We start from the raw sequence: 16366 nt of genomic DNA, 5'->3' as shown, positions 1-16366 counted from the left end.
GAGACATCCTGGATGAAAACCTGCTCCAGAGCGCTCTTGACCTCAGACTGGGGCGATGGTTCATCTTTCAGCAGGACAACCACCCTAAGCACACAGCCAAGATATCAAAGGAGTGGCTTCAGGACAACTCTGTGAATGTCCTTGAGTGGCCCAGCCAGAGCCCAGACTTGAATCCGATTGAACATCTCTGGAGAGATCTTAAAATGGCTGTGCACCGACGCTTCCCATCCAACCTGATGGAGCTTGAGAGGTGCTGCAAAGAGGAATGGGCGAAACTGGCCAAGGATAGGTGTGCCAAGCTTGTGGCATCATATTCAAAAAGACTTGAGGCTGGAATTGCTGCCAAAGGTGCATCGACAAAGTATTGAGCAAAGGCTGTGAATACTTATGTACATGTGATTTCTAAGTTTTTTTTATTTTTAATAAATTTGCAAAAACCTCAAGTAAACTTTTTTCAAGTTGTCATTATGGGGTGTTGTGTGTAGAATTCTGAGGAAAAAAATGAACTTAATCCATTTTGGAATAAGGCTGTAACATAACAAAACGTGGAAAAAGTGATGAGCTGTGAATACTTTCTGGATGCACTGTAAGTCAGACTTCATGCAGGACTCATAACCGGGAAGATAATAAATAGTTAAATAACATCCATCCATCCATTATCCAGCCCGTTATATCCTAACTACAGGGTCACAGGGGTCTGCTAGAGCCAATCCCAGCCAACACAGGAAGGCAGGAAACAAACAAACAGGGCGCCAGCCCACCGCAGTAGTTAAATAACAAATAATAAATAAATGACAAAGTTCAGGATGTGTAGACAGAATCATAATCAAAGAACAGAATGGTAAGTTGTAAGCCATAAAGGGTACATGAAACCAGAGCCAAGAAACACAAATATAATAAGGTGGCAGAGAATAAGTTGTAACTTGTAAATTCATTTTCTAACAAAATGAAAAGATACAAAGGTTTTTTTTTTCAGGTCAAGTATTTATTGAAATGTAAATAACGTTAATGAGCAATTGAATAAATTCTAACCAATAGGTTTCTCATAATATAAACAGTCAAAAGAAGACCATAATAACAACAGTAATAATCATAAAAATACTACCCCACCTATACTCAACCACAGGAGGGAAATGTAGACCAAACGTAAGACTCCACTTAGAAAAATTTAAGAAAAAGAAAAACAGAATGATGGCAACCATTCACCTCTGCAGAATTTTCTCCAGAGCACGCCATTTTTTAATACTAGGCTGACCCGCCTTTTAAGGCGACCATCTTTTAAGTTAGCAATTCAATATGTAGATCAATTTGATATTTTATACAAACTCATTAATTTGGTTATATTGCATTTGAGCGGTATTACTTTAATACTCGTAGTTTCTGTTATTTTTGTGATGAAATTTAAACTTTTTTTCTATATTGAGGTTGCCCTTTTGAACCCCCCTGATAGTTACTATGCGGTGAGGCATTTGTACTCCATCAACATTAATTATTTCCAGAGACGTAATTTTGTCTATTTTTCCAGCGCATCGCACACAAAAGCAAGGGAACGATGGGAGCACCAGAACTCTGTGCACATCATGTCGCTTCGTACCGCAAGCTGCAAGTAGTAAGTCTGTGATAAGCGGAATACCGCTACGCTTTCCACTCATGGGACGGGAGGACAATCTTGACCGCTTTTATATAAACTGCTCAAAAAAATTAAAGGAACACTTTGTAAACACATCAGATCTCAATGGGATAAAGAAATCCTCCTGGATATCTACACTGATATAGACTGGGTAATGTGTTAGGAACGAAAGGATGCCACATCGTTTGATGGAAATGAAAATGATCAACCTACAGAGCCCTGAATTCAAAGACGCCCCAAAATCAGAGTGAAAAATGATGTGGCAGGCTAGTCCATTTTGCCAAAATTGAATTGCAGCAACTCAAATTGTACGCAGCACTTTGTATGGCCCCTGTGTTCTTGTATACATGCCTGACAACATCGGTGCATGCTTCTAATGAGATGACAGATGGTGTTGTGGGGGATCTCCTCCCAGATCTGGACCAGGGCATCACTGAGCTCCTGGACAGTCTGAGGTGCAACCTGGTGGCATTGGATGGACCAAAACATAATGTCCCAGAGGTGTTCTATTGGATTTAGGTCAGGAAAGTGTGGTGGCCAGTCAATGGTATCAATTCCTTCATCCTCCAGGAACTGCCTGCATACTCTCACCACATGAGGCCAGGAATTGTCGTGCACCAGGAGCCACTGTACCAGCATAGGGTCTGACAATGGGTCCAAGGATTTCATCCTGATACCTAATGGCAGCCAAGGTGCCTTTGTCAAGCCTGTAGCGGTCTGTGTGACCCTCCATGGATATGCCTCCCCAGACAATCATTAACCCACCACCAAACTGCTCATGCTGAATGATGTTACAGGCAGCATAATGTTCTCCATGGCTTCTCCAGACCCTTTCACTTCTGTCACGTGCTCAGGGTGAACCTGCTCTCATCTGTAAAAAGCACAGGGCACCAGTGGTGCATCTGCCAATTCTGGTATTCTATGGCGAATGCCAATCGAGTTGCATGCTGCTGGGCAGTGAGCTCAGGGCCCATTAGAGGACATGGGGCCCTTGGGTCACCCTCATGAAGTCTTTCTGGTTGTTTGGTCAGAGACATTCACACCAGTGGCCTGCTGGAGGTCATTTTGTAGGGCTCTGGCAGTGCTCATCCTGTTCCTCCTTGCCCAAAGGAGCAGATACTGGTCCTGCTGATGGGTTATGGACCTTCTATGGCCCTCTCCAGCTCTCCTAGAGTAACTGCTTGTCTCCTAGAATCTCCTCCATGCCCTTGAGACTGTGCAGGGAGACACAGCAAACCTTCTGGCAATGACACGTATTGATGTGCCATCCTGGAGAAGTTGGACTACCTGTGCAACCTCTGTAGGGTCCAGGTATCGCCTCATGCTACCAGTAGTGACACTGACTGTAGCCAAATGCAAAACTAGTGAAGAAACAGTCAGAAAAGATGAGGAGGGAAAAATGTCAGTGGCCTCCACCTGTTAAACCATTCCTGTTTTGGGGGTCATCTCATTGTTGCCCCTCTAGTGCATCTGTTGTTAATTTCATTAACACCACAGCAGCTGAAACTGATTAACAACGCCCTCTGCTACTTAACTGACCAGATTAATATCCCATAAGTTTCAATGACTTTATGCTATACTCTGATTAAAAAGTGTTCCTTTAATTCTTTTGAGCAGTATAGTAAGAAAGAAGAAGAAGATTTCGCAGTCTGGAGTAGAAAATCATCTTTTACCTGGAAAAACGAAACTACAAATCCCATCGTGCATTACAAAATGGACGGAGCGTGTGTGAAACAATGCGCCTGCGTAGTATTCACGGGACGGAAAGACAATCCCGACCGCTTTTATATAGAAGGATGAAGTTGATGACCCACTGGTCACCGCCACTGACTTCCAGGAGAGTAAGATTGAAAATCGAAACTTTCCAAGATGTAAAGGAGATTTTTAGAAAGAACGGTAAAAATGTCTTTGGAACGGTTTTGCCTAGACAAATACAACAACAACAACAACAATAACATTTATTTCTATAGCACATTTTCATACAAACAGTAGCTCAAAGTGCTTTACGTATTAAAGAATAGAAAAATGAAAGACACAATAAGAAAACAAAATAAATCAACATTAATTAACATCGAATAAGAGTAAGGTTCAATGGCCAGGGGACATAAAAACAAAAAAACTCCAGACGGCTGGAGAAAAAATAAAAAATAAAATAATCCTCTACTGCAGTGATTCTCAAACTTTGGGGCGGGCCCCCCTAGGGGGGCGAAGATGTGAAAAAAAGAAAACAAAAATCAAAAATATGAAAAATACATCTATTGAAGCCAAAGCAAATTATCTTAAACTACATTCTGATACTAGAAAAATAAATATAGAGTTAGATAAATGTCGATAAAAGTTAAGTAGGTATGATAAAATATGCATCTATGATATATCATTAATTTAAAAAGAACAAATTAGTATTAGTGGGCTCCTTTCAAAAAAGTGTTAGGGGGGCGCAATTAAAACTGTTATGAAAATTTGAGTCGCAGATACTTAAAGGTTGAGAAACGCTGCTCTACTGGATGGAAGAAAGAGGAAGATAGATGAGTGGTCCAATAAGAGAAAAATCTGAGGAAAGAAAGCGATGTTAATATGACAGAAGTCGAGGGAAATTTCGCGATAGACAACCGTAAAGTTGAGACTAGGTGGAGACACTCCCAAAACGTATGCAAAAAAAGGTAACTGAGTCTACAATAAGAATGAAAAGGAATGGAGATATGCTACTGTACATCCTTGCTTAACTCCAATCTCCACAGTGAAGCCTCCTCTCTGTATGATCCCATCTGATCACTTTGCACCTGAAATCTTGGTATAAGGATTAGTAATCTTCACTGATATGCCATACCATCTGAGTGAGGATTTGAGGATCTGAAGTTTCCTGGTGTATGCTGTCAAACACCATTTCAAAATCAATGAATGTAATATACGCATTCAGCGGTCTGCTCCAGAATCTGTCTCAAGGCAAAGATTTGGTCAATACATTCTCCCAGCTTTTGTAAAATTGCTGAAGCCATTCCTACAGAACATCAATCCTTAGCATGCAGGGGTGCGCACAGCTCCCCAAACCTGACACAGACAAACTCGGGACACAAGTTGAGCTCACACATTATTTTTCTTTTTCTTCTCTCATCTTGTCTTTCCTTCTGCCTTCACTTCTCCCGGCAAGCTTCGTCTTCTTTCTCCCAACTCTGGCTCCCCGAATGGAGTAATTTGGGTCCTTTTATAGAGCGCCTGGAAGTGCTCCGGGTGTCCCGTATTCTTTTTCCGGTGTGGTGGAAGAACTGCAATAAAGGGTTCAGCCATTCCTGCAGGACCCCCTGGTGGCGCCCACCCTACCCAACAGGGCTGTGCTGAACTCCAGTTCCCATGTTGCCCGGTGCACTGCTGTAGCCCATCTAGTGCTTCCGGGGAGATAATGCCCTGCCCCTCAGTCCTTCCATTATATAGGCATCCCGGCCAAGTAAGAGTCCTGGCCGTTCGCCACACATGTCACTCTCAACATGTACAGTTAAAGTCATCTTTAAATTAACAAAACACTTTGTGGTATTTACAGCAAGGAATTAGTATTATATTTTACCTGAAAGATGTTAATTCCAGTGATGGTATGATGTGACATGCTGGCACAGTGCTTGTCACTGCTGTGGCGCGACTCCAGGAGATTCACACAGCCTGTATAGAGTTGGCATACATAGGGGAAGGTGATTTTATACTTGTTTTTAAAGTTTTAAGAAGAATTAAAGACAATTTTTCTTAATGTCAAAATTATGTTAAAACCAGTTACTGGTCTTTCTTACAATTTTACATTGAATAGTGGCACCTGGTGTTATCGTATCAGTAAGTACTGCCATATCTTTGTAGATGTTCATGGGACTGCTCTCTTTCCCGACCCTGTCTGCGATCGACTGTCAATGTACCGCGACAATCAAAGGTTCGCCATACCAAACCCTTTTCTGACTGTAATGCTGCGTAACCAGCTCCTCTTCGCGAATCTTCATGTTGGACCCCCAATCTACTCTTCGCTCAACTGTCATTGTACTGCGACGATTGAAGTTCCACAATACCTTATCTCAGAGTACCAGTTGAGTCACCTCTTAATGAAACTTCATGAGGGGAATCCACCCCGAACACTCTGCGATTGTCATTGTACAATGACGACTGAAGTTTCATCACAATGGTGAGTACCAGCATCTCAAACTGGGGGACCCACCGCCCTTTAATCAACTGTTATTGTATCACGACAATCAAATTTGCAACATACTGGCACCTTTTCTTAGGGTACCACTGAGTACCAAAACGTCTTCGGGAATCTTCCTGGGGGACCCTCCACTGTTCGATCGACTGTCACAGTATGGTGACGATCAAAGTTTCAACGCACTTTTTTGTAGCGTACCAGTGAGTAGCATGAATCTCCATGGGTCACCCCGCTGCCCCATATATCACTGTATCACCATAAAAAAGTACCAGCAGTAATTTGGATCCACTGGTTAAAACTGGAAGTTCTTTTCTCATGCTTGAACTTTTGCCCACTGTAAAAGCAGAAAGTTTTAAACACAGAAAAGGGAAGTTTTAGTAGAGACAGAGGGCATTGTCGCAGAGAGGGGGGTTTTCTGCAGTCGCAAGAGCTGACAGACGCCTTTTACAGGCTGGTGGGATTTAGAGGAAGGAGAAAACTTTAAACACAGCAAAGTGACATTTTAAGAAAGGTCAAGTTCTAATGGGACGTTTTCTGGACTGTCTACTTGTGTAAAAAAGCCATTGGACATCGTTGTTCATACACACCCTTTGAACATGTGATGATATGCTTGGTCATAATGATACTGGACAGAGAGGGACTAGGGAAGGTCATCTTGGGCCTGACCCATTTTAAAAAGTCAACAGTCTGAGAAAAACAGAGTGAGAGAGAGAGAAGCAGGAAAGAGGAGAAAGAGGAAGGACACAGTCACCAAGAAGACCTAAACCATGAGACGCCGCAGTGTAACCCTAAGAGCAGTGGTGTAGCTAGGGGGGGCGGAGGGGGCGGTCCGCCCCGGACGGCACATTTTTGGGGGCGGCATTATGGGCCACAAGGCTCAGTACAATTCGTGTGTAAGCAGCAGGGTTCGGAAAAATCTCACTCATGAATGAAAAAAGTCAAATTCTCTGATTTTTAACCACAAATTCTTGAAAAATAATGTTCAGACTGTCCTTCTGCATCAGACACAGTAGTTGAAATGTATGAGGCAATGAGGCAAAAATAAACATAAACGTTACACCGATAATAATTTCTAGGAAGATAAACAACTAATTTACAATTCATAATTTTGTTTCGTTATTAATCCGAATGCGTTCTTGCTCTGCGCAGAAAACATCCGCACCTATTACTTTGGTTCTGGTTTTCGTAGCGTAATTATATTAAACTAATAATCAGAACACGGCTTATCAGTGTGTCAGTGCTTGTATAATTTAGACAGGATATATTTTTATGGAGAGCAAAATATTATAAGTTGTTTAAGGTTTGAGTTGATTTATTCACAAATAATATTCCTGTCTGTTTTTACCATTCCTACCAAACATATTTCTGTCGACTAAATAAAAATTCCTTCTATTTAAAATTTAAATAGAACTTGAACAAATACGATAGTTCATAATATCCACGCAGACTTGCACGTAAGAGCGGGAGTCATCCGTTTTAACAAGCAGCGTATTGCACTGATACGAAATAGCTGTGTGTGTATATATATGTAGATATGTATGTATATGTATATATGTTTATATATGTGTGTGTGTATGTATGTATATATATATGTATTTGTGTGTATATATGTGTGTGTATGTATGTATGTGTGTATATGTAGATATATATGTATGTATATATATGTGTATATGTATAGATATGTATATATATATGTTTATGTGTGTGTGTGTATATATATATATATATATATATATGACAGCAACACTCATCACTCACAACAGTGACAAAACAATTACATTGACAATCATGTTACGTTATTTTCAAAATGTTTCCTTTTCTTTTTCATTGCTTCTTTAACACACTACTTCTCCGCTGCGAAGCGCGGGTATTTTGCTAGTATATGAATAAATCTATGCAAAATGTATCTTCATTTTTCTCTATATGTCATTTTAATTTTCTATTTAAATAGTTTAACATATTCAGATATGTTGGAGGGCGGCAAATAGAAGCCCCGCCCCACCCCGAGTGGCACGAACTCGAGCTACGCCACTGCCTAAGAGAGTGAGTGCCACGCATACTGGGGGTTTCAGCCGCCAGTATCGTCTATGCCAGCTCCTGAAATATTCAGGTTGTATGGTGTGATTTTGCTACACCTATTTAGGTTTTATTTGCTTTTGGCACATTAAAGGATACGTTTGGTATTTTTAAGGTTGAAGTTATCGTTTCACAAGCATGGTATAAACATATTTGCCATTTGAAATTGTGTTCCAAAGTTAAATGTTTTTTGTATATTTTGAACAATATCTGTCCCGTACTGGTGCTTTTACAATGAAGGCTATGGGGCATGGAGGACACTCTTAAAAACGTACCAAACATGTCTGTTTTTCAAGCCAAGACAGTTGTTGAGTATTGATCCGCGTCTTACGATTACACACACACATTGTTAAAAAAGGTTTATACGTGTCATTTTTGAAGAAAAATAACACCAATATGATGAGATCCAGCCATTTTAAAAGAAGTCCAGCCATGGAAGGTTGCTCAGCGCTGGTCTTTTTCCGCAATAACCTTTCATCCCTGAGGTGTAACTTCCTCTCGAAAGAACAAATCACGGTAAACATTTTGTGCCAAGTGGTTGGTTTCATTTTGCTTTTCTTCTGCATGTATGTAAGAACTCAGACAAGCAAATATAAAAGGCATCCTTATCACGGAAAAATCATGCAATAAAATAAAAATTTCCAGATCCCGTTTGATGTCACAAATATGCATTGGACAGACGTAAAAGAATATTTTTGTATATTGAAACTTTTACCACTTTACCAGTAAGTTTGTAAGCTTTTGATATTCCGATGGTGTCCCCCGCCCCATAGCCTCCATTTTAAAGCACCATAAACCTTTCATCCCTGAGGTGTAACTTCCTCTCGAAAGAACAAATCACGGTAAACGTCTTGTGCCAAGTGGTTGGTTTTGTTTTGCTTTTCTTCTGTATTTATGTGAGAACTCAGACTAATGAATAGAAAATGCATCCTTTTCACAAGAAAAATAGTACCAGGAATATGTGATCAAATGATTTTTCAAGATCCCGTTTGATGTCACAAGTATACGTTGGGAAGACATACGGCATATTTTTGTATATGGAAACTTTTACCACTTTACCAGTAAGTTTTTAAGCTTTTGATATCCGGTGGTGTCACCAGGCCCGCCGCCAGAAATATTTGGGCCCGGACAACTGGATACGTGTGGGCCCCTCTGCCTTCCCCCGGGTCCCCACGTGCCAAAACCTTTAAATACGTATACAAAATGATCGAAATGTAGTTTATCCGACAGCGACAATGCTGCATTTATGAATACCATACTCGAGGAGTTAAGCCTTCTTGCATATCAAAGTTTGACTGCGAGAAGGAAAGCCAGTGCTAACGGAAGCTCGTAGTGGAATTGAAACAATACATTAATGAGATAAGCCTATGTATTATCTAACGTGTAATGGTACAATTATACCAATGCAATGAATAGGAGTAACATCTGAACATTTTAATATATACTAACGGTTAGGGTTATCTACATGGTGTACAACCAGTATGGTAACTTGCTGTATCAAACTTCAAAGTTTTCAGAAAATCCGGGTGATCCAGAATCTTTAGTGATACACACAAAACCAACGCACACTCGTCACTGCTTTAAAAGCAACAATAAACACCCAAGCGAATGAATTATCAAACTACGCAGACGGACTTCTGCTACACCATACACATCAACATCCACGATAGTGCGCAACAATATCGCTGTGGTCTGAGACAGAACAGCCCCTTTGTGTGTGAAACGGAAGTATTCAATTACAGCGGTGAAGTCAATCCATTATCCACGTACCCTGTACAACAAACATACTAATCAACGTCAAGCTCAAGGACGTCGGCGTCGGCTCTCCTTTGTCTTTGAGAAGCGTGCTTCACACGACACGAGCACGATATCTACTTGCGTGGAGCGTGCGGCTATTAAAACCCTCACTTGTATTGTTGTAAGCTAAATGATTTAACTTTTCTATTACATGTAACTTGAATAATTGTCCGAATATATATCTACGCGCACAACATCAGCATAAAAAAAATCAAGCGTGAAGGGGCCCCCTTCCGTTAGGGCCCCAGACCAGAGTCCCGTTTGTCCCCCCTGGCGGCGGGCCTGCCTGCCCCATAGCCTCTATTGTAAAGCGCCAGTGCTTCCTAAATTTATAGAAAACGCACACGTTTAGATCACAGTTTTGTATTGCAAATACATACGGTATATAACTTCTGCTTGAAAAATGTCAAACTTATCATTTAAGAGAATCTGGGCCACAGAACTTGACTGGGAGATGCTGGTGGACTTGAACAGGCAACTCATATTTTCCAGGGAAATCACCAGCATAGCTTGCGACCCGACATTGTCATTTGGTCCATGGCCACAAAGCTGATGGCTTCCTAGAATTGAGGAAGTGCATTAGCATCAGTCCAGGAAATAAGAAGTTCTTTTACTTAAATGTAAGCAGAACAGATGGAGTGCCCGGAAGTTCTCAGTGTACATCAACTCCGCTGGATTCCGAGGGGAACTCACTGTGGTGTAAATTCGGGGTTCTCAGGTTTGGAGGTCCTGCTTGCAGGATGACATTAGCAAGCAGTTGGAGGCCGCATGTAGGTGGCTTTGGATTAAGAGGAATAAGAGATGGCAGAACGTAGCTTGCAGAGGAGAGCTGGACAGGGTAGATTCAGGATGCTGGTTTTCCTATGGAACTCCATCCAAGGGGTTAGGGGCTAATCGACCAAACATCAGAGAATGTGGTTTGGTTATGGGGGTGTGCCTATTTGAAAACCTGGTCTGGACCTCAAGGCTCTGTTCTAGAAAAAGAAAGGGAAGAACAAGTAAAATGCCCCTAAGAAGGAGGGTGAGGGTGCATTTAATGCCATCCACCTCATATCGGGTGCAGTTGTGACGATTTCATTGTGTTTTATACAAGAATATAAAAGACTGTTCTGACTGAATGCTCCTGAATGAGGCACATCACCTGGATTGAGAAGGACCATCAGTTATGGCACTACGGACATGTGGTGCAAATCCCCGAGAGTGGACTGGCTCACAGGATCCTCATTGTTGAGGACCAGAGCAGCTGGACCAGGCCAAGGGGACACCCACATAACACCTGGTTGCGGCAGATAGATTGGTCTTTTCTGGAAGGTGGGACTGGACCACATGTCTGCCTAGGGGCATTGCCAACCAGGTTTCATTGTTTGGTGGATGTGGCAACGCACTTTACCAGTGTACGCTCCCTGACCTGACCTCACTTTGTTGCTCTACCTTACCATCTTGGGTATGCAGAGAAAAGAGGAGATGTCTTCATGGAGAAGTAAATAAAGCACAGTAGCAGTCACTTATGGGTGCAGTTCGGATCATCTCAAAGTCCCAGGTGACCACAAGGAGAAGAGAACTAGAGCCGGGGGTGGAAGAAATATCTGTGGATCTAAAGTACGTATGAAAGATTCTAGGCATGGGAATAATGTGGTTTAGATAGGGTCACCCCATAACCTCTCCATGATAAAGCAGTGCGTTCCTCCCATGTCTGCGTGGGTTTCCATCATTGTGTCTTAAGAAGTGTGCAGAAGCAATGAAAAAGGCAAATAAAATGTTGTATTGTAAAAACTGCTGAATATAAATCAAGGGAGGTTATGGTCAGACTACATAATGCACTAGTAACACCACATCTGGATTGCTGTGTGCAGTTCTGGTCACTACGGTACAAGAAAGACATAGAAGTGCATGAAGCTGTACAGAGGAGAGCAATCAAGTGCATCATGGGACTGAAGGACATGACCTATAGTGACAGACGCGATGAATTAAACCTGTTTAGTGTCAAGCAGAGGAGACCCTCATCCAGACCTACCATGCAGAGATCTGTTCTCACGTTGACATTAAAGAGTCTTTATTTCTGTTGATTCCAGTCAAAAATGCCAAATGAAATCCACTGGGATTCAATGTTGCAGAAGAAGGAAAAGTGAGAACTTCTAAGTGGAAAGGCTCTGCACACATTAAGGCAGACATTATTCCTTAATTCTTTCATGTCTGACTTGCCCCTGCACGATTATTTAGCTGACAGTTTCAAACGATCACTTCAGTTCATAGATGAGCCATTTTTATTCTTCTACTCGTTTCTCTTTTTCGGAATGTCCTATCATGTTCCGCCCTGCAAGCAGGTCCTCCATCTTGTAGGGAAAACATGGCGGTTGGTGGCAGGGACTGGCACTCCACAAAAACACCTCAAACTGTTTCACTCCGTTCGACCGAGTGTGGTGCTGATGTAACGAAGTGTAAAATGTGATTTATAATTTTGTTATTTTTAGTTATGAACTTCCCCACTGCGGTGGGTTGGCACCCTGCCCTGGATTGGTTCCTGCCTTGTGCCCTGTGTTGGCTGGGATTGGCTCCAGCAGGCCCCCGTGACCCTGTATTCGGATTCAGCGGGTTAGAAAATGGATGGATGGAACTTCCCCAATAAAAGCTGATCCCTGTAAATAGTTAATAGATTACTAACAACATACTGTCATTTGTTGTAGTACGGGCGTTAAATAGCGTCACACCTCACAACCCGCACGCACCACGTTTTTAGGCTCTGACGCCAGAAGTGCGGTGGACGCTGTTGGGGTAGGTTGTGGCTTCCGTTCTCTCTTAAGTTTTTCCCAATTTTGATTTCATTTGTTTTGCATTAATAATTTGCAATCAATTTAATGAATTATTTAATAGGCACAGGAGAGAAGATGTTTATGGGATGCCCTGTCCATTTTTTTTCCTTTTGCTTTGAAAAGGTATGCTATATATACTGTATTTTTCTTTTCTTTTCTTTTTTGTTGAGAATATGTAATTATAAAATTAGGATTTTTTTGTATAAAGCTATGTGTATTGTAAATAGTTCTCTTTGGAAAATTGTAGTTATTTTTTTGTAAATATTTTATATGCAATGTGTTTGTATAAATAAAAAAACGCCAGAAGTGCGGTGGACGCTGTTGGGGTAGGTCGTGGTTTCCGTTCTCTCTCTTAAGTTTTTCCTGATTTTTATTTAATTTATTTTTTATTAATAATTTGCAATCGATTTAATTAATCTGCGGTGGGTTGGCGCCCTGCCCGGGGTTTGTTTCCTGCCTTGTGCCCTGTGTTGGCTCCAGCAGACCCCCGTGACCCTGTAGTTAGGATATAGCAGGTTGGATAACGGATGGATGGATTTAATAAATGATTTAATAGGCACAGGGGAGAAGACGTTTATGGGATGCCCTGTCCATTTTTTTCCTTTTGTTTTGAAACGGTATGCTATATATTTTTTCTTTAATTATTTTTTTTGTTGAGATTATAAAATTAGGATTTTTTTTTTTTTGTTTAAAGCTATGTGTGTTGTAAATAGTTCTCTTTGGAAAATTTGAGTCTTTTTTTGTAAATAGTTTTATATGCAGTGTGTTTGTATAAATAAAAAGCGGCAGAGGTGCGGTGGGTGCTGTGGGTTTATTGAAGAGGAAAATAAAAACTTGTGTTTTAACCCTACGTGCCGATCATTTGCACAACGCAGAGAAAGGCACATTGAGTTGGTTACACTGAGGTGTCACCCATTGCACGGCTGCACTCGGGTCTTAATTTGGGATGCTGAGGTGGTTCGCCGTGTGGTGGGTGCCGCTGTATCAACGCACGCACTCCTAACCTCGGTCACGACGACGGGGTTACCCCTCCCTGGTCTCCTTACTGTTCACATCCTTGGTCTTCCCTGCGTGAAATCTGCATGTTCTCCCCCACCCAATGTCCAAACACATGCAGGTTAAGTGGATTGGCGATGCCCTGTATGTGTGTATGGTTATCTTGTACACCTTGCGACGGACTGGCGCCCTGTCCATGGTTTGTTCCCGCCTTGTGCCCTATGCTAGCTGGGATAGGATCCAGTAGACCTAAACCCGCCCAGCTCTTGCCAGAACTAAGCAGATTTAGCAATAACATGACAAAAGAACACAAGAAATCAGAACAAATGACGGGCAGGCCGTTCAGTCCATCAGGCTAATTTGTTTAGCCAATAGCTAAGATGTCCCAACGTCCCCTTCCAGATACCCCAGCTTTCTTCTTCACCGACATGATCCACAGAATTTGAGAATTCTAGCTTTAATTCCTACTATAGGGCAGCATGGGAGCACCATGTCGACTGTCTTGTGATACCTTACCTGTAGGGTGTCGAACAAAAGTCCAAGATTCTTCCAAATGGTGTGTCTGTAGGCCAAGTGGTGGCGGTCCCAGGTGGGCTCCAGGTGTGTAGAATGAGCCAGAAGTAGAATTTCAACTTGTGGCACTGAGCCACTATTGACTGAATGAGCAAAAAAAAAAAAAAAACAGAGGAGAAGGAAATGCCTGGAGATAATCGAAACAGACAGTGAGGAAGGCCTGACGAGTCCCTTACGTTCTCCAGCCTGAGAGGCAAATGCCATCTGGAATATCGTAGGAGAACCTAACAGCAAACTGGTGGAGCCTTTAAAGCCTACCCTGAAGCCAAAGGAGATAAGTGCATTAGACTAATGGAAGCAGACCATAATAGAAGAAGATGGAAGGCTAAAACACGGTGTGGTCAAACGGGAGGAAAGATAGGGACCAAAAAATATTGGGATGCCAAGCAGGATTTAATTCAAAGAAAAAGTTTGAAGACATACAATACCACAGGATGGTGTCAAATAATGAAACGCAGGCTGTTGCCTTCCTTTAACTTGTAACCCCTGCTCGGCTGAGCGTGTCTGGCATGTGGCACGGAGGAGCTCCGTCGTCAGGTCCTGGCGCACCCAAAATGAATCCTTCCTTTCCAGGGACATCCGACTTTATTGGACGCGGCCTGGAAGGGGCGGAGCCTGAGTGCACCTTTCCTGAGTGAAGGAGAAAGAAGGAGCAACAACGCCCCGCCCCCAAGCAACGACCATCGCTAAATCCTAACCTTCCATTGGCGTAGCTCGAGTTCGTGCCTCTCGGGGCGGGGCTTCAATTTGCCGCCCGCCAACATATCTGAATATGTTAACCTATTTAAATCAAAAATTAAAATGACGTAGAGGAAAATTAAGGTCAATTTTGCATAGATTTATTTATATATGTATATATGAACAGCTATATTTTTCACGTATAATTATTTTTAAGCATCAACTAGGCAAGAATATAGTATAGACGCACTGATAAGCCGTGTTCTTATTATTAGTTTAATATAATTACGCTGCGAAAACCAAAACAAGTGTAGTGTAAAAGTGATAGGTGCGGATGCTTTTTGCGCAGAGCAAGAACGCATTCGGTCTGAAAATCATTTCTGAAGCATTTGAGGATAAAAAAAATCAGAGAATTTGACTTTTTTCATTCATGAGTGATGTTTTTCCGAACCCTGCTGGTAACACACGAATTACACGAAGTATACTGAGCCTTTTGGCCAATAATGCCACCCCCAAAAATGTGCCGCCCGGGGCAGACTGCCCCCTCCTAGCTGCGCCACTGAAATCCAAATCAGTGCTGGTTGTCCCATTCGTGAGTTTAGCGTTATTTTCCCCAAAAAAGGTTGAAATTGCGGAAGCAGCTTCTAAAAACCAATGAGCTACAGTAACACTCCCCAGTCAGCCAATCTTGGTTACGTATAGTGCCTTTCATGTTGTCCGTTGTCACAGCGTGACTTAAAACGAATGGCTCAGATAAGCTTGGAGAGACGGGGTGTGGATTTAACCTGTGCGGATTTCTTTCTCCGTTCTTCTCATTCGTTGCTTTTATTCATTTAACATGTTGTAGCTTCGTTTCTTTCTTTTTTTGCAGTGTGGCCCTCTAGTGGCGAAGGTAATGTACTGTAAAGCACAGCTGCTCTCCAACATTATTACCTGACTTAATGAATGTCATGCCTACTGCAGGCCCTCCTCAAAAATGCCCCTTTCTCTGAAAATAGTGGAAAGGTCATTATGTAAGCATAAATAAGACTGAACACTACCCTCTGCAGAGTATTATTGTGAAGAGCCACCGTTACTGCCATAAGTGATCTAAACAGGACAGTTTAGCAACTGCAGTAGCCCAGATATACACGAGCAATCGCCTGAAGTTTGGCTCATCGTATACAAAATACCGCTGATCAATGGTCAACTTTTAAACACGAACCCTCGAGGGGCTCAGATTTTACACAAGCGTATGACAGCCCAGCTCCGCATTATATAATTTTTTTTTTTAATCAGGTAGGGGGCTTCGCTCGCCAACCATTCCACCGACCGCGCGGAATTTTATTTTAACGTAAATTGTTACAGATGCCTCAATGCAACGTAGAACTATCCAAGATTGAATTGTTTCTTTCGCTCTATTAAATAGTTTTTCGAATGTTTAGCTCTGATATTTGGCTTTGCAAGTTATTCTAACGGAAAACTGTAAACGTTTTAACACGAATAGCATATCAAGATCTCTCCTTTGTTATCCCGAGATGTACCACATTACCTTTCTTGGATCAATCCTTTCTAGTCATTCGTGCGGAGATGGACCGGACAGTGTGAACCGTTGCAGATATTCTTCGTGATATTGCAAGATGTTTTCATCTT

The sequence above is a fragment of the Polypterus senegalus genome, chromosome 12 (assembly GCF_016835505.1).
Source record: "Polypterus senegalus isolate Bchr_013 chromosome 12, ASM1683550v1, whole genome shotgun sequence".
Classification (NCBI taxonomy): Eukaryota; Metazoa; Chordata; class Cladistia; order Polypteriformes; family Polypteridae; genus Polypterus; species Polypterus senegalus.
The sequence above is the reverse complement of the archived record's forward strand: the minus strand, read 5'-3'. Positions refer to the sequence as shown.